The sequence below is a fragment of the Pseudophryne corroboree genome, chromosome 11, assembly GCF_028390025.1.
Source record: "Pseudophryne corroboree isolate aPseCor3 chromosome 11, aPseCor3.hap2, whole genome shotgun sequence".
NCBI lineage: Eukaryota > Metazoa > Chordata > Amphibia > Anura > Myobatrachidae > Pseudophryne > Pseudophryne corroboree.
Genome location: NC_086454.1, coordinates 261,446,562 through 261,469,286, shown reverse-complemented (window position 1 = coordinate 261,469,286; position 22,725 = coordinate 261,446,562). Strand labels below are relative to the sequence as shown.

The following is a 22,725-nucleotide window of genomic DNA, read 5'->3' as shown; positions in this document are numbered from 1 at the left end:
GAGTCGCGCATGCTGGTCGGAGACGTAGTAGTGTGTGAGAGGTCCTTGCTGTGCAGATTAAGGCGCTCTAAGACGGACCAAGTGGGGAGAGGTCGCTGGGTCACTATGGTTCCAGCGCAAGAGGAGAGCGTTTGCCCAGTAGGTCTGGCGAGGCAATATGTGGCGGTGCGACCCGTTAGGGAGGGGTCATGGCTATTGTATTATGACGGGCTGCCAGTGACGAAATACCAGTCGTTGTTTAGCGAGCTTGGGCCTCCCACCCGCTGCGTTCGGTACCCATTCCTTTCGAATAGGCGCGGCGACGTCGGCTGCTGCGGCGGGTTTCTCCAGATCTGAAATCCAGGCGGTGGGGCGAGGGAAGTCGTCAAGCTACAGACGATATATTCGCCCCGTTGCATGAGAGGTCGGATTGCGCTTAGTGCTTTGTTTTATTTGCAATGTATTATGTTGTTCCAGTTCTGTGAGTTATGGTGTTGTGCGTCTGTTGGTGTTTTCCCCTTTTGTTATCCTACTCAGGGATTAGCTACTTGCCGTTGCTGGCATGAGTCGGCAGCGGGGGTCTGGAGTTATTTTGCGATTTTTTGCCTGACTTGACGGACTGAATTCTAATCTACAATTCGGCTAATCTGGTCTAATCAGAGTCCCTCAGCAGGTCTTTACGCTTTCACCTCCAGCTGAGTTATTACATGTGTTTCCCATTTTATACCCCCCCCCCCTCCCTGTTTTATTTCATTTGTTTTATTTGATCTTTCCCCTTTGTGTCTTTAATTGCGCTTTAAATTGGCAACGAAGCATGGTGCAGTTCGGCTAGGCCGTGACTGCTGCAATAGCGAGATCTAAAGTTTTTTCTTTTTGGCAGATCCTTCAGTGTAAACAATTAATAAGCCTCTTAGTAATCAATTTTACCCCTCTTTTCCCCTTCAGGATGGTTTGACGACAATTTGGCCATTTGGGTGGTTGGCCACTCTTACATTTACTAAGCGGCCAGGTTTGTGGCCTCGGAGGGGGCTCAGGCATTGCTTGGAGCACAGGGTGTCAGATGGCTTGGCTGGCGAGGAATGATGTGGGGTGAGCTGAGGAGTAGGTTAGTGAGTCAGGCCAGCAAGCATGGAGTCCCTAGGGTCTTGGTTGTCCATCTAGGTGGCAACGACCTGGGGAAGAGGACATCCTTGGATCTGCGGTGGGCCATGATACATGATCTGGCAAGTGTGGCCGCAACATGGACCAATTGTGTGTTGGTTTTTTCAATGATGGTGCCAAGATTGTGTTGGAGGGGTGTGGCGGATGGGCGCCAGATTGACGAGGCCCGGAAAAAGGTGAACGGGGCGGTGGCAAAGTGGGTGCTGTCCCACGGAGGGAGGGTGGTTCGCCACCGGAGGATTCGGTTCAGAGACAGCCACCTTTTCCGGCATGATGGAGTACATCTATCCAATGAGGGGATGATGTTTTTTCTGGAGGATCTAGGTTTCGCTTTGCAGGAGTTAGGGTAGGTTTATGGTGGCGGTGCGAAAGACTTTGGGGATGAGTCTTTCGCTGTTGGCGGAAAAGAACGGCAGTTTTGTATTGTAGGGAAAACTGTAGTGTTTTACAGTTTGTTGTGGTTTAGGTGCACTCACCTCCATCGACTTATGGCCGCTTGACCACCCGTCCGGGAAGGCAGCGGCAGGGCACCCAGGAGCGGTGGGTAGTCACTGTGGGGGTTGAGTTGTCACCTATTACCGGTTTATGATAAGTTTTAGTAAATTTATAGGATTAGTTATTTAAGGTTATTTTTTGTTAATTGAGCCGTTCTTTTGGGCCGCCACCATATGCCGGCTGGAGCGGCATATTAAATTAATTTCTTTATTACAGGTTTGCTAATGGATAGGGACAAATAAATAGCTAGCAATTTTCTGCCAAAATTCAAGTCTCCGTGTCGTTATTTCTGGTTCTAGGTTATGAATGCTTTACTTTCAAAGAAAGGGGTCCACCAAATATCACTAGGATGTTTAGGAGAGAGAATTGACTGCATAGGAAAGGAAAGAGTTAAACATCTTGGGAGGGGTTGACCTAGCTGTTAGGAAAGTACAGCCTTTTAGGGGGAGGGTTTGATATATATAGGGAAGGTGAGGCCATCTTAGTTCTCTTGGTGGATTTGCTTTCCCACCCTCCCGCCCTGGTACTAAGAGATTCTGGCACGTGGTGCTTTGGCGTTAAGTTGTTGGCTGGTGTATCGTTGGCTATTTATTGGCGGAAAAGAACGGCAGTTTTGTATTGTAGGGAAAACTGTAGTGTTTTACAGTTTGTTGTGGTTTAGGTGCACTCACCTCCATCGACTTATGGCCGCTTTACCACCCGTCCGGGAAGGCAGCGGCAGGGCACCCAGGAGCGGTGGGTAGTCACTGTGGGGGTTGAGTTGTCACCTATTACCGGTTTATGATAAGTTTTAGTAAATTTATAGGATTAGTTATTTAAGGTTAATTTAGGTTAATTGAGCCGTTCTTTTGGGCCGCCACCATATGCCGGCTGGAGCGGCATATTAAATTAATTTCTTTATTACAGGTTTGCTAATGGATAGTGACAAATAAATAGCTAGCAATTTTCTGCCAAAATTCAAGTCTCCGTGTCGCTATTTCTGGTTCTAGGTTATGAATGCTTTACTTTCAAAGAAAGGGGTCCACCAAATATCACTAGGATGTTTGTACACACAGCTTGAAGGTAATTTTAGCCAATATTTTTTTATAACTTTGTGCATTAAACAAAGTGTCTACATTCACACAATTCATTTATGTTTCATATACACCTTATACACACAGCCTGAAGGTCATTTAATACAATATTTTTAATAACTTTGTGTATTAAACAAAGTTTGTGTACATTGAGCTATCAAAAAATAAAGGTTTCACTATCTCTCAAAAAAGTCCGTATTTCGGAATATTCTGTCAAAGTCGAAAAATATCCTGATGCATATGCCTTGTACTAACCCCTCATGCACATGCCCGCTGCGCGTGCGCACACTCTGCCGTGCGTGCACATATCCGCAATTTGCGTAAGATCGCTCCGGCGATCACGCGCGTGGTGTGCGCATTTACGGTAGAGTTTGTGAGCGTGTAGCGTGCGACTCGATCGTAGCATATTTAACCCATATAGTGTGTTTTGTAGTAAATATTCCCCTAGACAATGTCAGCAAGTATGTTTAGTTTAAACTGTTCCTGGACAGAGAGATTCCTCTTTACATGATAGGAATGGTCAGACAAAGGTTGAAAGGTGGTGTCTAGTATCCAGCTGTAGGGTATTTTAAGAGTAACATTCCGATGCTAGTTAAGAAAGGATCGCTCGCTCCTGCGTATAGTTATGTACAAATGTAGTTTATGAACATTAACTGTATTTGCTGTAAATTACACATGCGGCGGGAATCCTGAGGATACCTCCCACAAGAGCAGTTGGGGAAAGACACAGCCCACCTGTTCAAATCCACCTATGACCTTTGCTATAATGTGGAGACATATCCCTGTGTCCAATGAACAATGAGATACAAGGTGCCATTGTATTGTGAATGTATGTTGTGCTATATAAAGACCACCATTGCCTGGCCAGACTCACTCTCTCTGAAGGCTTTCTCCCTGAATGCTGAGGACTGGATTCAGGTCGCGCATGCGAATCATCCCCACGTATGTATTATTCTCTGTAGCCATTTTGTTATCCACTTTGTTCGCCATTTGTTCCCATTGTGTTCTCATTCCGTTCGCTCTTGTTTGCGATTGTTCGCTATTGTATGTATTATTCTCTGTTATTCGGTTTAGATTTCTATGTTAGTTTGTAGTGTATAACTTGTATTGTGTTTCCCTTTTTCTCTAAACCATCCACGGCGGTGTTAGAGCTGCTGTGGTTTTTAAATCCAAACCAGGTCTTGTGTTTTCACTGTTTACTGCAAAGGGCTTTTCTTAGCATCTCAATCGTTCAAATAGCATACACATTGTTAAGGTTTTTAAACGTTACATCATTACAGTACTTGGTTATTAAGGTTTAGAGTATAAGTATATTCTCACTGTGTTTTATTAGCAAGGTTTAAAGGTTATCCACTGTGTGTGCGCCCGCTATGTGTAATCCGTACACTCAGCGCAGCGTGTGTACGCCAAGTGCGTACCACGTGCGGGACTCTGTACGCAAATAGCATACAAAGTGCGTAGCACGTGGTCTAGCGGCTCCACGGTAATAGTGTATAGCTTTATGTTTAAAGGTAATAATTGACATTATCAATTCCGTATTTCGGAATATTTGGATATGGGATACTCAACCTGTATTGCCTTACTCGAAACTTATCCTTCTGCCTCTGTACACAGAGACCAAGGCAAAGAGACAGAGAAAAATGTGTGGAGGGGCAGAGTAGTGATGTATTGTGGGCAGGTAGTGCAGTTATGTAGTGTTTTGAGGTAGTTTAGAGAGGTATACTGTGGGGTGGTAGATAAGTGATATAGGCCCTCAATCAGACCTGATCGCTCGCTAGGGTTATTTTGCAGTCCTGCGTTCACATAGTCGCCGCTAGCTTTGCAAGTGTGCGAACGCATGTGCAGCCAAGCGGTACGAAAAGATTTTGTACAGTTTCTGAGTTGCCTAGGACTTACTCAGCCGCTACGATCACTTCAGCCTGCCCGGGGCCAGAATCGACATCAGATACCCTCCCTGCAAATGCTTAGGCATGCTTGCGTTTTTCTAACCACTCCCTGAAAATGGTCAGTTGCCACCTACAAACGCCCTCTTCCTGTCAATCAACTTGCCATCGCCTGTGCAAATGGATTCTTCGTAAAACCCATCACAGAGCAACGATCCGCTTTGAACCCGTGCGACGCGCCTGTGCATAAGCATGCCGGTGCATACCTATGCGCAGTTCTGACCTGATCGCAGCCATGCAAAAAACGCTAGCGAGCGATCAGGTCTGAATTACGCCCGTAGTGTGGGATGTAGTGCGGTGATATAGTGTGGGGAGGTAGCAGTTATGTAGTGTAGAGTATTAGTTCAGTTATACCGTATAGTCTGTAGCGGATCTTGCTATGGGCAAGCAGGATTTTCGCCCGGGGCGCCGCGGTGGCAAGATCCGCTACTGGTGCCGCCCGGTGCTGTGTAAATGCGGTGCTGTGCGCGATGAAGTCACCGCACACCGCACTGCATTGTGGGAGCGGCACATAGACGCTAGAGGTCATAATTGACCTCTAGTGTCTATACGGTGCTATGGGAGAGACGTCATGATGTTTCTCCCATAGATACGAGGAGCGGCGCCAGTGGCCGGAGACGGAGGGCAACAGCGGTCGGGAAGCAGGAGCGGGGATGGTGAGTATTATTTGTATTTTTTTTGTAAGCAACGCAACTAGGGGGCACAAATCTACAAGGGGCACAGTACTGGGGGCAATACTACTGGGGGCACAACTCTACAGGGGGCTCAGTACTGGGGGCACAACTACAGGGGGGCTTAACTGACCACACCCCTTCTCCATGAACCCACACCCCTATTTTTCACCCTGGGCGCCACAATGTCTAGATCCGGCCCTGCGTATAGTGCAGGGATGAGGTGTGAGTAGGTTACAGTAATGTAAATTTCAGAGGTAGTTTGGTGAGGTATAATGCAGGGATGTAATGTGGGGACTTAGCATAGTGATATAGTGCAGTGTCGAAGTCAAAAATATTACATACACACAACATACAAACTCCAAACAGAGAGGTCTCTGTTCATGCGCATACACGCAGCCTGCACAGGATATACGGTAGCATACGCATCCACACAGACAAGCCACAAAGATATATTCAACACAGATTTTATACAACACATAAATTACACAGACAAAACATGTCAAGCATCAGACATTATAATGTGTTTATATAATAGAGTGTAATATCAGATATATATGTATTATTGGAACGGAACAAGTAAAATATATCATGCTTAGTGTCAAAATGATCAGGAGAATGTGTGGAGTAATTTGATAGCTATGGGTAGATTGTAGCACATCGCAACGATTAGTTATGACCAAATGTATGAATACAAAGGACTTTCTGAGACTGGAAACTGGATTCACAGTCATGGCCCTGGGGGCAGACACGTGTTTGCAACATAGGTCAGTGTGAGGGCTTTTGTCCTATGAGCCGTCGAGTTCTTGAGCGGTCTAGCCTCTGGACCAATGGAAGAAGATGAAACCCACTGTTGTATACACCCATTATTTTACTGTATAAAAATATGGACCCAGAAGCAGGCAGGTCTCTGATACACACACACACACACACACACACACACACACACACACACACACACACACACACACACACACACACACACACACACACACACACACACACACACACACACACACACACACACACCAGAAGTCTCCTACCTGATGACTGGCTGCCTGATTCCAGTGAAACTAAGGGGGTCATTCCAAGTTGATCGTAGCTGTGCAAAATTTTGCACAACTACGATCACCTTTCCTGACATGCGGGGGGACACCCAGCACAGGGCTAGTCCGCCCCACATGTCAGTCCGGCCCCCCTCGCAGAAGTGCAAAGGCATCGCACAGCGGCGATGCCTTTGCACTTCAGGAATAACTCCCGACCAGCGCAGCTTTAGCAAGCTGGCCGGGAGCTACTCCTCGCTCCCCGGCCCGTAGCGGCTGTGTATGACGTCACGCAGCCGCTGCGGCCCGCCCACCGTTCGGTCCAGCCACGTCTGCGTTGGCCGCGCCTACGAAACAGCACCCAAACGCCGCCATTTCGCACCCTCCCGCCCCTCGATCGCCTCTGCCTGTCAATCAGGCAAAGGCAATCGCTGTCCTGCCACGGCCGTCGGCCGTCCCGCATGTACAGACGCACAAAGGTGCCGGCGCATGCGCAGCAGGGACCCGTTCACTCTGCTGCGTGAAAACGCAGCGAGCGAATGGGTCGGAATGACCCGCTAAGCTTATGTATATTGGCAGTAACTGATTCTTATTTAACTGCAATTGCTTCTTTTAGAACTGTAACTCTGTAACCATATTTATACATGTTATCAGGGCCGAAACTAGGATTGCTCTCACCACCCCAAAAAATAATAAATAAAATATTTTAAAAAATAAAACATCTAAATTAAATAAAATAAAAAATGTAAATAAAAAAATCAAATACAAATACATATATATATATATATATAATCCCACACGTTACACCACAGAGGAGCTACTTATACACGTTACACCACAGTAAAGCCACTTATAAATGTTACACCACAGTACAACAGCTTATACACGTTACACCGCAGAGGAGACACTTATGCACATTACAGCACAGAGGAGCCGTGTATACACATTACATAGATTGTATAGGGGGCACACTGACACACATATGGTGCAGGAACCAGGGGAACACTGACACCCACACACAGACCAGGAGCACACTGACACAAAAACAGATTGTATATGAACACATTGACACACACACACACACACACACACACACGGTATAGGGACCAGATGCACACTGACACACACACACACACACACACACACACTGTATATGGACCAGATGCACACTGACACACACACGCACCGTATAGGGACCAGATGCACACTGACACACTGTATACACGGACCAGATGCACACTGACACACACACTGTATACACGGACCAGATGCACACTGACACACACACACACACACACACACACACACACACTGTATATATGGACCAGATGCACACTGACACACACTGTATATATGGACCAGATGCACACTGACACACACACTGTATACGAACCAGATGCACACTGACACACACACTGTATAGAGACCAGATGCACACTGACACACTGTATATGGACCAGATGCACACTGACTCACACACACACACACACACACACACTGTATAGAGACCAGATGCACACTGACACACACACATACTGTATATGAACCAGATGCACACTGACACTGTATATATAGGGACCAGATGCACACTGACACACACACTGTATAGGGACCAGATGCACACTGACACACACACTGTATAGAGACCAGATGCACACTGACACACACTGTGGGGGTCATTCCGAGTTGTTCGCTCGCAAGCGGATTTTAGCAGATTTGCTCATGCTAAGCCGCCGCCTACTGGGAGTGAATCTTAGCATCTTAAAATAGCGAACGATGTAATCGCAATATTGCGATTACACACCTCGTAGCAGTTTCTGAGTAGCTCCAGACTTACTCGGCATCTGCGATCATTTCAGTGCTTGTCGTTCCTGGTTTGACGTCACAAACACACCCAGCGTTCGCCCAGACACTCCTCCGTTTCTCCGGCCACTCCCGCGTTTTTTCCGGAAACGTTAGTGTTTTTTCACACACGCCCATAAAATGGCCTGTTTCCGCCCAGTAACACCCATTTCCTGTCAATCACATTACGATCGCCAGAACGATGAAAAAGCCGTGCGTAAAATTCCTAACTGCATAGCAAATTTACTTGGCGCAGTCGCAGTGCGGACATTGCGCATGCGCATTAAGCGGAAAATCGCTGCGATGCGAAGATTTTTAACGAGCGAACAACTCGGAATGACCCCCTGTATACGGACCAGATGCACACTGACACACACACTGTATATGAACCAGATGCACACGGACACACACACACAACTGTATAGGGACCAGATGCACACTGACACTGTATATATAGGGACCAGATGCACACTGACACACACACTGTATAGGGACCGGATGCACACTGACACACACACACACACACACACACTGTATATGTACCAGATGCACACTGACACTGTATAGGGACCAGATGCACACTGACACACACACACACACACACACACACACACACACACTGTATAGGGACCAGATGCACACTGACACACACAGCTGTCTGGCAGAGAAACATACCTCGTAAATCTCTTCTCTCTCTGTCACAGGTCGGCTCCAGTTCCCCCTCGTTCAGAGTCCACGCTGCTGCACTGTATCCCTCCCTCTGTTCCCAGGCATGGGGGAGGGCTGTGTCACTGCTCAGGGCTGCCGGAGACTGCTGTGAACGTTCCCCTGTCAAAGGAGCCTGCAGTGCTGCAGCGTGAGTGACAGTGACTCATTCACTGTCACTGACTGCAGCCAGCATGCCCTCATCAGTCCCGCGCGCAAGGGTTCAAACCTGTCAGCCGCTGCCAGACTCTCCGTCCTCTCTCCCTCTCCTCCCTCGATTTGTGATGTGTGTGACAGCATTGTGCACGGTGCCCTCATAATTTTGGCTGCGGAAACAGCCTCCCTAGTGCCCCCTCATTCCAGCGCCGCGACTGCTTGCTTTCTCTTAAGGGACATAGGGGCAGATGTATTAACCTGGAGAAGGCATAAGGAAGTGATAAACCAGTGATATGTGCAAGGTGATAAAGGCACCAGCCAATCAGCTCCAATATGTATATTAACAGTTACGATCTGATTGGCTGGTGCGTGTATCACCTTGCACATATCACTGGTTTATCACTTCCTTAAGCCTTCTCCAGGTTAATACATCTGCCCCATAGTGCTGCAACGTTTAGCGCACTTTTATTGTATATGGTAATAAGATGTGCCTTGCGTCCGCAGTATATATTAACGCTGGCATTGAAATTTTATTTAAAATAATTAGAAATTGACAGTTGGGGGCGCGCAGCCAGGATATCATGTACTTAATGATGCGCTGTACAGACGCACTGTGGTCTACCAGCTAAGGATGGACGCATCTAGATGCTGCTGTACCGCATACGTTTTTTTGCGTTATCAGTAAGGTGCTGATATGAATCAAGGGACAATAGATTTCTTTGTTGCCTGTGAGTGTGACAAAAAAAACGCACAATATTAGAAATGCTACAGCGTACTTTTTATTGTTGCTAAACGAGGTTCAATAAGTCATATTGTGTTTGATTCAGATTGGATTATTTATCTGTTAAGTAAATTTAAAGAGCATTTAAAAGTTGGTGCATAGTATGGATATAGCTGTGTTAGCACGCTGCATCCTATTCGCATACTGCTAACATAGGCCTGAAGTAGCAAAGCTTTGTACGTGCTATAAAAGCAGCGTGTGGAAATTTTTGTTACCATGCAGTGGGAATTGTCCATTACGGCGACTTCCGGTGCTTGTATAATTTGTGATTTATTTGTGTCAAAGGATAGAGCTAGTGTTTGTGTATTCTGGCTGCATGGCGCGGACACCATTTTGTCCAAGCACATGGCTTGGGAGGGGGAGGAGCAGTGGCCATTTTGGGTCTAGTGTAAGGTACAGTCTGCATTGGTCTTAAAAACCACATAACATAAGGTCCCTATCCACCTAGCTAACAGCTGACTTCCAGCTGTTGCTGATAGTTTGTTAAATAATCTGTAACTTTTGTCACAAGTGAACAATATATACAAGTCCATCGTCATTAAAAAAATACTAATGAATTTAACTAACCCATGCCATAGTCAATTATAAGTAGTGTTTTGATTAGATCTAGTGAGAATAATAGTGAGATAAATACTTGATGTAAAAATAATTACACACAGATGAGGTTTTTTTTTTCCAGGATTTGTTTTAAGGTGGCCATCCACTTCTCAGACTTGTCTGAACTGCAGATATCATCAGATTTCTCTTCAACTCTCCCGGGAGCTTCCCGGGAATCGGATCTGACCCTGGGCTTAATTTTCACTGTCATGTGTCAGATCGCATCAGATATATCTGATGCACACATGCTACATGCGATTGATCTGATGCTGCTGCTGCTGCCGCCCAGTCTTGTGGTGGGTGGGAGTGGCCAGGGAGACGCCAGTCAAGTGACACTTCAGATGAATCTGATCAGATACATCTGAAGTTAAAAAAAACACTCCGATGTGCACCTGATTTCTTCAGATTCAGATAAAAAGTTGGGGCAGCCTCAGAGATCTCTAGTTCAGACAAATCTGACACGGGAGTGCGCATCGGATCGGAAGAGCCATCCGATGTGACACTTTTCTTCAGATTTGACGGTCAGATGCGTCGAAATCTGAAGAAAACTGCCCAAATCGGACTAGTGGATGGGGACCTTTAGACTTGAAAAATACTGAATGTGTAAAATAACCCTCTGCTTGCTACAAGATTGGCAATTGAAATGTTAATGAAGCTGTTCAACAAGCATGTGAACATATGTTAAGATGCAAATTAGAGGCTCTGTGGAAACTACATTCATTCAGTATGTGTGTGTATAAATACATGTGATGTGTGGGGGTTACATAAGAGTGAAATAGTATACTGCATATATATATATATATATATATATATATATATAACTATTATTATGTGGATATATGTATATTTATATCATTGTAGGTTCTGCAAGATAGCCATCCAATCTGAATCATAGCATTTAAATTATAGTCAATAGCCATAGTGAATTATAAGTGTACTACCTCTGTACTATCAAAGGGAGTGGGTTTTTTTTCTGTACAGAAAATCCAAAAGTGTGGGTTGTTGAAAGTAAGTGTGAGTGCATTGAAACCCAGGACAAAAGCGGTATCTCGTCACTGAGGCACTGAGTAAGCAGAGGCTTAGTGGCGTGGAGGCTAACGACCTCACGTATTAATTGGTATTGAGGCACGTAGTGTGTGTTTTTAAAGGTAAAACGCGCAGAGGAGCGTGATTTTTGGTGTTACGCTCCGGCTGTGGAGCGCAGCTTGTGAATTAGACTCCCGTGATCCAATTAGAACACGGGTTGGGGCTTTGTGGGTATCGGGAGTGGGTCTATGCTCCGTGCCCCAGATTCTTTTAAAAATAAAAACCATTTGGTTATGCTCTATTGATGGCAAAAGTATTCTACATCGCCCATAAACCATAGATGATTATGAATCATCGATGGTCGATTGCCCACCCTACCAAGAGGCCCACTGCAACATTGAAGGACTTCGCTGAGACTGGTAAATCTATGCGTGGGACAATTATGGGCCTGATTCTGATTTGGGAATAAGGTAAGAGCATGTAACTGTGCAGCTTTGCAAAACCATGTAGCACTGCAGGTGGGGCAGATTTAAAAAGTGCCGAGAGATTTAAATTTGGGTGGGGTGTGTCAGAACTGAAATCTAATTTGCAGTGTAAACATAAAGCTGTCAAGCAGTTTTGGGATACATGCAAAGCAGTTAGTATTTACACTGCATGCTAAAAATTTTATATGTTTGCACCTGCATTGCAACATGGTTTGTCCAGGTACACAATTACTTGCTCTCTTATTTTATTTATAAATCAAAATCAGGCCATACAGAAGTGTCCTCATACATCTAGCGTCAATATGCCACACAGTGCAAGTTGCCTGGTGGGAGTGAACTGACAGGTCCTGTGCAACTCCGCTAATGTCGGGCGTCTTTTTTTTGCCAGAAATGCTTCTTAGTCACAACGATATGCAATTAGGAAACACCAGGAGACTGATGATTAATTTGATTTCTGACACTTGTATATCTGTGTGCGACTGAGTCTGTATATACTAGAGATGAGCGGGTTCGGTTTCTCTGAATCCGAACCCGCCAGAACTTCATGTTTTTTTTCACGGGTCCGAGCGACTCGGATCTTCCCGCCTTGCTCGGTTAACCCGAGCGCGCCCGAACGTCATCATGACGCTGTCGGATTCTCGCGAGGCTCGGATTCTATCGCGAGACTCGGATTCTATATAAGGAGCCGCGCGTCGCCGCCATTTTCACACGTGCATTGAGATTGATAGGGAGAGGACGTGGCTGGCGTCCTCTCCATTTAGATTATAAGAGACTGAGAGAGATTTACTGGAGCTGACTAGGAGGAGTACTGTTACTGTAGAAGTGTAGAGACTGAGTGGAGAGAGTTTACTAGTGAGGACAGTGCAGTTTACTTTACAATCCGTTCTCTGCCTGAAAAAAGCGATACACAGCACACAGTGACTCAGTCACATACCATATCTGTGTGCACTGCTCAGGCCAGTGTGCTGCATCATCTATTATCTATATATAATATTATATATATCTGTCTGACTGCTCAGCTCACACAGCTTATAATTGTGGGGGAGACTGGGGAGCACTACTGCAGTGCCAGTTATAGGTTATAGCAGGAGCCAGGAGTACATAATATATTATATAGTGAGTGACCACCAGACACACAGTGCAGTTTATTTAATATATCCGTTCTCTGCCTGAAAAAAGCGATACCCACAGTGACTCAGTCAGTCACATACCATATCTGTGTGCACTGCTCAGGCTCAGGCCAGTGTGCTGCATCATCTATTATCTATATATAATATTATATATATCTGTCTGACTGCTCAGCTCACACAGCTTATAATTGTGGGGGAGACTGGGGAGCACTACTGCAGTGCCAGTTATAGGTTATAGCAGGAGCCAGGAGTACATAATATATTATATAGTGAGTGACCACCAGACACACAGTGCAGTTTATTTAATATATCCGTTCTCTGCCTGAAAAAAGCGATACACACAGTGACTCAGTCAGTCACATACCATATCTGTGTGCACTGCTCAGGCCAGTGTGCTGCATCATCTATTATCTATATATAATATTATAAATATCTGTCTGACTGCTCAGCTCACACAGCTTATAATTGTGGGGGAGACTGGGGAGCACTACTGCAGTGCCAGTTATAGGTTATAGCAGGAGCCAGGAGTACATAATATATTATATAGTGAGTGACCACCAGACACACAGTGCAGTTTATTTAATATATCCGTTCTCTGCCTGAAAAAAGCGATACACACAGTGACTCAGTCAGTCACATACCATATCTGTGTGCACTGCTCAGGCCAGTGTGCTGCATCATCTATTATCTATATATAATATTATATATATCTGTCTGACTGCTCAGCTCACACAGCTTATAATTGTGGGGGAGACTGGGGAGCACTACTGCAGTGCCAGTTATAGGTTATAGCAGGAGCCAGGAGTACATAATATATTATATAGTGAGTGACCACCAGACACACAGTGCAGTTTATTTAATATATCCGTTCTCTGCCTGAAAAAAGCGATACACACAGTGACTCAGTCAGTCACATACCATATCTGTGTGCACTGCTCAGGCTCAGGCCAGTGTGCTGCATCATCTATTATCTATATATAATATTATATATATCTGTCTGACTGCTCAGCTCACACAGCTTATAATTGTGGGGGAGACTGGGGAGCACTACTGCAGTGCCAGTTATAGGTTATAGCAGGAGCCAGGAGTACATAATATATTATATAGTGAGTGACCACCAGACACACAGTGCAGTTTATTTAATATATCCGTTCTCTGCCTGAAAAAAGCGATACACACAGTGACTCAGTCAGTCACATACCATATCTGTGTGCACTGCTCAGGCTCAGGCCAGTGTGCTGCATCATCTATATATATTATATATCTGTCTGACTGCTCAGCTCACACAGCTTATAATTGTGGGGGAGACTGGGGAGCACTACTGCAGTGCCAGTTATAGGTTATAGCAGGAGCCAGGAGTACATATTATATTAAAATTAAACAGTGCACACTTTTGCTGCAGGAGTGCCACTGCCAGTGTGACTGACCAGTGACCTGACCACACTGACCACCAGTATCGTTAGTAGTATACTTGTATTGTGATTGCCTGAAAAAGTTAAACACTCGTCGTGTGACTTCACTTGTGTGTTTTTTTTTTTTTTATTCTATAAAAATAAAACTCATTCTGCTGACAGACAGTGTCCAGCAGGTCCGTCATTATATAATATATAATATATACCTGTCCGGCTGCAGTAGTGATATATATATATTTTTTATATCATTTATCATCCAGTCGCAGCAGACACAGTACGGTAGTTCACGGCTGTGGCTACCTCTGTGTCTCTGCACTCGGCAGGCAGTCCGTCCATAATTGTAATACCACCTAACCGTGGATTTTTTTCATTCTTCTTTATACATACATAGTTACATAGACATCTTCTCTTTATCAACCAGTCTATATTAGCTGCAGACACAGTACAGTACGGTAGTTCACGGCTGTGGCTACCTCTGTGTCTCTGCACTCGGCAGGCAGTCCGTCCATAATTGTAATACCACCTAACCGTGGTTTTTTTTCATTCTTCTTTATACATACATAGTTACATAGACATCTTCTCTTTATCAACCAGTCTATATTAGCTGCAGACACAGTACAGTACGGTAGTTCACGGCTGTGGCTACCTCTGTGTCTGCAGTCGGCAGGCAGTCCATAATTGTATACTAGTATCCATCTCCATTGTTTACCTGAGGTGCCTTTTAGTTGTGCCTATTAAAATATGGAGAACAAAAATGTTGAGGTTCCAAAATTAGGGAAAGATCAAGATCCACTTCCACCTCGTGCTGAAGCTGCTGCCACTAGTCATGGCCGAGACGATGAAATGCCAGCAACGTCGTCTGCCAAGGCCGATGCCCAATGTCATAGTACAGAGCATGTCAAATCCAAAACACCAAATATCAGAAAAAAAAGGACTCCAAAACCTAAAATAAAATTGTCGGAGGAGAAGCGTAAACTTGCCAATATGCCATTTACCACACGGAGTGGCAAGGAACGGCTGAGGCCCTGGCCTATGTTCATGGCTAGTGGTTCAGCTTCACATGAGGATGGAAGCACTCAGCCTCTCGCTAGAAAAATGAAAAGACTCAAGCTGGCAAAAGCAGCACAGCAAAGAACTGTGCATTCTTCGAAATCCCAAATCCACAAGGAGAGTCCAATTGTGTCGGTTGCGATGCCTGACCTTCCCAACACTGGACGTGAAGAGCATGCGCCTTCCACCATTTGCACGCCCCCTGCAAGTGCTGGAAGGAGCACCCGCAGTCCAGTTCCTGATAGTCAGATTGAAGATGTCAGTGTTGAAGTACACCAGGATGAGGAGGATATGGGTGTTGCTGGCGCTGGGGAGGAAATTGACCAGGAGGATTCTGATGGTGAGGTGGTTTGTTTAAGTCAGGCACCCGGGGAGACACCTGTTGTCCGTGGGAGGAATATGGCCGTTGACATGCCAGGTGAAAATACCAAAAAAATCAGCTCTTCGGTGTGGAGGTATTTCACCAGAAATGCGGACAACAGGTGTCAAGCCGTGTGTTCCCTTTGTCAAGCTGTAATAAGTAGGGGTAAGGACGTTAACCACCTCGGAACATCCTCCCTTATACGTCACCTGCAGCGCATTCATAATAAGTCAGTGACAAGTTCAAAAACTTTGGGTGACAGCGGAAGCAGTCCACTGACCAGTAAATCCCTTCCTCTTGTAACCAAGCTCACGCAAACCACCCCACCAACTCCCTCAGTGTCAATTTCCTCCTTCCCCAGGAATGCCAATAGTCCTGCAGGCCATGTCACTGGCAATTCTGACGAGTCCTCTCCTGCCTGGGATTCCTCCGATGCATCCTTGCGTGTAACGCCTACTGCTGCTGGCGTTGCTGTTGTTGCCGCTGGGAGTCGATGGTCATCCCAGAGGGGAAGTCGTAAGCCCACTTGTACTACTTCCAGTAAGCAATTGACTGTTCAACAGTCCTTTGCGAGGAAGATGAAATATCACAGCAGTCATCCTACTGCAAAGCGAATAACTGAGGCCTTGACAACTATGTTGGTGTTAGACGTGCGTCCGGTATCCGCCGTTAGTTCACAGGGAACTAGACAATTTATTGAGGCAGTGTGCCCCCGTTACCAAATACCATCTAGGTTCCACTTCTCTAGGCAGGCGATACCGAGAATGTACACGGACGTCAGAAAAAGACTCACCAGTGTCCTAAAAAATGCAGTTGTACCCAATGTCCACTTAACCACGGACATGTGGACAAGTGGAGCAGGGCAGGGTCAGGACTATATGACTGTGACAGCCCACTGGGTAGATGTATGGACTCCCGCCGCAAGAACAGCAGCGGCGGCACCAGTAGCAGCATCTCGCAAACGCCAACTCTTTCCTAGGCAGGCTACGCTTTGTATCACCGGTTTCCAGAATACGCACACAGCTGAAAACCTCTTACGGCAACTGAGGAAGATCATCGCGGAATGGCTTACCCCAATTGGACTCTCCTGTGGATTTGTGGCATCGGACAACGCCAGCAATATTGTGTGTGCATTAAATATGGGCAAATTCCAGCACGCCCCATGTTTTGCACATACCTTGAATTTGGTGGTGCAGAATTTTTTAAAAAACGACAGGGGCGTGCAAGAGATGCTGTCGGTGGCCAGAAAAATTGCGGGACACTTTCGGCGTACAGGCACCACGTACAGAAGACTGGAGCACCACCAAAAACTACTGAACCTGCCCTGCCATCATCTGAAGCAAGAAGTGGTAACGAGGTGGAATTCAACCCTCTATATGCTTCAGAGGTTGGAGGAGCAGCAAAAGGCCATTCAAGCCTATACAATTGAGCACGATATAGGAGGTGGAATGCACCTGTCTCAAGTGCAGTGGAGAATGATTTCAACGTTGTGCAAGGTTCTGATGCCCTTTGAACTTGCCACACGTGAAGTCAGTTCAGACACTGCCAGCCTGAGTCAGGTCATTCCCCTCATCAGGCTTTTGCAGAAGAAGCTGGAGGCATTGAAGAAGGAGCTAAAAGGGAGCGATTCCGCTAGGCATGTGGGACTTGTGGATGCAGCCCTTAATTCGCTTAACAAGGATTCACGGGTGGTCAATCTGTTGAAATCAGAGCACTACATTTTGGCCACCGTGCTCGATCCTAGATTTAAAGCCTACCTTGGATCTCTCTTTCCGGCAGACACAAGTCTGCTGGGGTTGAAAGACCTGCTGGTGACAAAATTGTCAAGTCAAGCGGAACGCGACCTGTCAACATCTCCTCCTTCACATTCTCCCGCAACTGGGGGTGCGAGGAAAAGGCTCAGAATTCCGAGCCCACCCGCTGGCGGTGATGCAGGGCAGTCTGGAGCGACTGCTGATGCGGACATCTGGTCCGGACTGAAGGACCTGACAACGATTACGGACATGTCGTCTACTGTCACTGCATATGATTCTCTCAACATTGATAGAATGGTGGAGGATTATATGAGTGACCGCATCCAAGTAGGCACGTCACACAGTCCGTACTTATACTGGCAGGAAAAAGAGGCAATTTGGAGGCCCTTGCACAAACTGGCTTTATTCTACCTAAGTTGCCCTCCCACAAGTGTGTACTCCGAAAGAGTGTTTAGTGCCGCCGCTCACCTTGTCAGCAATCGGCGTACGAGGTTACATCCAGAAAATGTGGAGAAGATGATGTTCATTAAAATGAATTATAATCAATTCCTCCGCGGAGACATTGACCAGCAGCAATTGCCTCCACAAAGTACACAGGGAGCTGAGATGGTGGATTCCAGTGGGGACGAATTGATAATCTGTGAGGAGGGGGATGTACACGGTGATATATCGGAGGGTGAAGATGAGGTGGACATCTTGCCTCTGTAGAGCCAGTTTGTGCAAGGAGAGATTAATTGCTTCTTTTTTGGGGGGGGTCCAAACCAACCCGTCATATCAGTCACAGTCGTGTGGCAGACCCTGTCACTGAAATGATGGGTTGGTTAAAGTGTGCATGTCCTGTTTTGTTTATACAACATAAGGGTGGGTGGGAGGGCCCAAGGACAATTCCATCTTGCACCTCTTTTTTCTTTTCTTTTTCTTTGCATCATGTGCTGATTGGGGAGGGTTTTTTGGAAGGGACATCCTGCGTGACACTGCAGTGCCACTCCTAGATGGGCCCGGTGTTTGTGTCGGCCACTAGGGTCGCTAATCTTACTCACACAGTCAGCTACCTCATTGCGCCTCTTTTTTTCTTTGCGTCATGTGCTGTTTGGGGAGGGTTTTTTGGAAGGGACATCCTGCGTGACACTGCAGTGCCACTCCTAGATGGGCCCGGTGTTTGTGTCGGCCACTAGGGTCGCTTATCTTACTCACACAGCGACCTCGGTGCAAATTTTAGGACTAAAAATAATATTGTGAGGTGTGAGGTATTCAGAATAGACTGAAAATGAGTGTAAATTATGGTTTTTGAGGTTAATAATACTTTGGGATCAAAATGACCCCCAAATTCTATGATTTAAGCTGTTTTTTAGTGTTTTTTTAAAAAAACACCCGAATCCAAAACACACCCGAATCCGACAAAAAAAATTCGGTGAGGTTTTGCCAAAACGCGTTCGAACCCAAAACACGGCCGCGGAACCGAACCCAAAACCAAAACACAAAACCCGAAAAATTTCAGGCGCTCATCTCTAGTATATACGTATACTGTATGAAGCACAGAGGAACTTGTTATGTAAAAAAAGCAACGGCAGATGTATTGTAGCACTTTGTATGCAGCTACAGCGACTTAGCCAAACACAGATACACAAGTGTCCCATATGAAATTAGTCAGCACAGTCTACTAGTGCATCCGATTCATAGCCCATAGTTGCCTACTCTTCCTCATTCTGCAGGAGACTCCCTGAAATAGTAGTTATCTCCCTGACTCCCTGAATAGTCCATCAATCTCCCTGATTGCACTTTATCCCCATTATGCAGCAGGTATATTCTTGGGAAAACAAAAGAAATCAGAGATACATATAGTACATTCAAATGGGCTCATCAGCACCACTTCCCTGCATTGGTTATAAAGCACAATGATGCCTATGGCTACATGCATTTTAAATAAGATTTCTCGTGGCCACTTACAGTATATGGAGTCATTTTATGACACGCCTCTCAGATGTAGCAGCACACATCCGCACTTACAGGTGTTCATTCCACACTCTTTCAAAAGTAAGCAAATATGTCCTAGCCGCATCAGGTTGTGACTAGGAGGCATTTTTGACAAACAAGTCACCCAATTCTAGCAGTCTCAGGGGACCTGGCTTGCCAAGAGGGGTTTTTATGAGGACACATCTGTATGTCACAAGCTTTACACAAAGCTGTTCTGTATAGCAGGGTAGCAAGAAAGAGGCATTTTGTGAAAAAGTGCCACACTCAGCCTTGCTTGCTCTTTGTCCAAAAACACTTGGAAGATTCTCTTGTTACTAGGTGCTTCATCGCGCCCTACGGGCGCTCTTCACACCGTCGCAAGGGGCTACACCCCCTTAACCCTTGCATGCCTTTCTTGGGTTCAATATTTGTATTATATGGAGTATTACCTGCATTCCTTTGTTAGTGGTTAAATATTGCACAATGAAAGGGCGTGCGATGGTGAAGGAGGCGCAGCCCCTTGCGATGGCGTGAACAGCACCTGCAGGGCACGATGTACAGAATGTAGCGGGTGCGGGGGGGACTGCGGATGGGGGAGGGTGTCTGTAGATGCTGCGGGTGGGGGAGGGGCAGAGGAGTGGGGGCTGCAGATGGGGGAGGGGTCCGGAGGCACTGCAGATGGGGGAGGGGCAGGGGTGCCACGGGTGGGGGAGGGGCAGGTGCGGGGATGTTGCGGATGGGTGAAGGGTTCCGGAGGTGCTGTGGGATTGGATGGGGCGGGGGTGCTAGGGGTGGGGTAGGGGGTCTGGAGGCACCGCGGGTGGGGGAGGGGCAGGTGTGGGGGGAGACATATATGGGGGTGGATGGTGGAGGGGGTCTGGAGGTGCTGTGGGTGGTGGAGAGGTTGGAGCCACGGGTGGTGTAGGGGGTCTGGAGGCACAGCGTGTGGGGGAGGGGTGGAGTGCCGCATGTGGTGGAGGGGAAGCTGCTGAGGTGTGGTGCATTGGGGTGGGGTCTGGAGGCGCTGCGGGTACTGTACCTGCCAAGAAGGTAGTTGGAGGGTATGCAGTAACAGGGCTAGGACAGGGGTGAAAGGGTCAGAACAGGGGTTATGGGGCAAGGACAGGGGCGACGGGGCCAGGATAGGGGTGACAGGGCCAGGGTAGGGGCGGCAGGACCAGGACAGGGCCAGGATAGAGTTGAAAGGGCAAGTACAGGGGTGACAGGGCCAGGATAGGGGTAACAGGACCAATATAAGGGTGACAGGGCAAGGCCAGGGGTGACAGGGCAAGGCCAGGGGTGACAGGGACATGACAGAACACAGGGCATGGGAGAGATTGGTATTAGGGACAGAACAGTGGTGACAGACAGATGTGTCTTACCAGAGTCACTGCTGCTGGCTGCTGCTGTTCCACTCCAACCTGTTGGGATCTGCTGCTGGGGGAGACTTAGCATGGCTGACTCTCTCAGGCTGGAGTCCTGCTTCCTCTGCCCGCCCGCATCCCTCCCCCCACTCCTCAGTCACACACCGCAGACCTCGCGTGGCTGCCGTGCACTGTGGTAAGGGGAGACTGGGAGTGACTGGTTAGCCCCCAGGAGACGCTGCGACTGGAGGGAGGAGGGGGTCATAGCATGCACGCGGCCCGGACCTCGCGGCTGCTGGGCACTGTGGTAAGGGGAGACTGGGAGTAACTGGTTAGCCCCCAGGAGATGCTGCGGCTGGAGGGAGGAGGGGGTCAGAGCCTGCAAGCAGCGCGGGCGTCTGCAGCGCTGCCCGCCGGCTAAAGTGTGTGAAGGAGCTGGGCGCACCTCACTGCGGGCTGCAGCTAGCGGTGGGGTGGCCGGGGCTGGAGATAACAGAGGCAGTACGGAACCTGCACAGCGGCAGGTGCCCCACAAAACTGCAGCTAAGAAGCGTGGAGTGTGCCAGAAAGTGATGCTCCTCCGCGCCAGAGAGACCCTGCTGAGTTTGCTGATGTGGGGAGTCAAGCACACAGTTAGCCGGTGCCCATCTGTCTGTGCGGCATACCCCCTCACACACCCCCATACCTCCCAACTGTCCCGATTTTCGCGGGACAGACCCATTTTTGGGGATCTGTCCCGCTGTCCCACCCGCGGGCCGCAGTGTCCCGCGGTGGGGGGGGGGGGGGGGGGCAGTTGGGAAGCTCCTGTACTTGCTGCTCTGAATAGACGCTGTCTGGAGACAGAGCGAGACGTGGCATTAAGGGGTACGGATTAAGGGGGGGTCCGGCAGCAGAGCCGGATTAAGGGGGGCCTCAGGGGGTACATACCGCGGGCCCCACAGTTTTAGGGGGCCCCCGGCTGGAGTAGCTCTGCTGCGTGTTGGCAGGACTGTGGTGTTGCAGGGAGGCAGCAGCCTCCCTGCTTTCTTCTGCCTGTGCAGGTGTGTAGGGGGGGAGTGACCACCCCCTCTGGATTTACCCCTAGCTGAGGGGCCAAAATCCCATAAAATAAAAAAAAATCCCGGAATTTGCGTAAGGGGGCGTGGCCACACGGGGCACGATTAGGCCATGCCCCCAAACCCACAGCAATGAGATAGGGCCCCCTGTCTGAAGTGCCCTGGGCCCCCCGGACTCATAATCCGCCCCTGGGGCATGCCAGCAGCTCACAGAGCGCTAGGCATGGCCCCTCACTGACTAAAACGGGTGCGTGGCTGGCAATTGCGGGTCCTCCCGTGAATCCACGCCCCTTTTCGGTGGACACGGCCCCTTTTCACCGCATGTCCCCCTCCTTCTGCCTGAAGAAAGCTGGGAGGTATGCACCCCTGCCTGTGCCATGCCCATACCATCTGTTTCTGCTCCTATAGATTTGACCAGTTTTGTGACTCCGCCCAGCGTTAGCAAATGAGGCACAAAGTCACAGATCTGGGCTATTATATACTGAGATATGGCAAAAGGTTGTATAGTCAGATGAGACCAAAATAAAACTTTTTGGACTGAACTCAACATCAGATTCTACTACACCAGGCTGGTCCTTCCCTGACATGCTTGCATCTGATGCGACCAGTCAGAAACACCACTCTGTATCCTTGTTCTCACCCTCAGTGACTGCTGTGCAGCTGATCACTGCTGATCGTGCAGCTCGGCA

General features: G+C 47.6%; 1 protein-coding gene and 1 long non-coding RNA gene across 4 annotated transcripts in view; one reads left to right on the top strand and one right to left on the bottom strand.

Annotated features, from left to right (window-relative positions):
• Window positions 1-22,725, top strand: part of LOC134969420 (uncharacterized) — a 128,558-nt gene that overhangs the window by 7,725 nt on the left and 98,108 nt on the right. The window lies entirely within an intron of this gene.
• Window positions 1-22,725, bottom strand: part of CMBL (carboxymethylenebutenolidase homolog) — a 98,929-nt gene that overhangs the window by 54,297 nt on the left and 21,907 nt on the right. Inside the window, exon 1 of one of the 3 annotated variants that reach the window (XM_063945365.1) lies at window positions 8,883-9,001. The exons of the other annotated variants lie outside the window; for them this stretch is intronic. The gene's annotated coding sequence lies outside the window, so the exon portion shown is untranslated. Of the gene's footprint in view, window positions 1-8,882; window positions 9,002-22,725 lie in introns of those variants that run through there. 3 annotated transcript variants of the gene reach the window in all.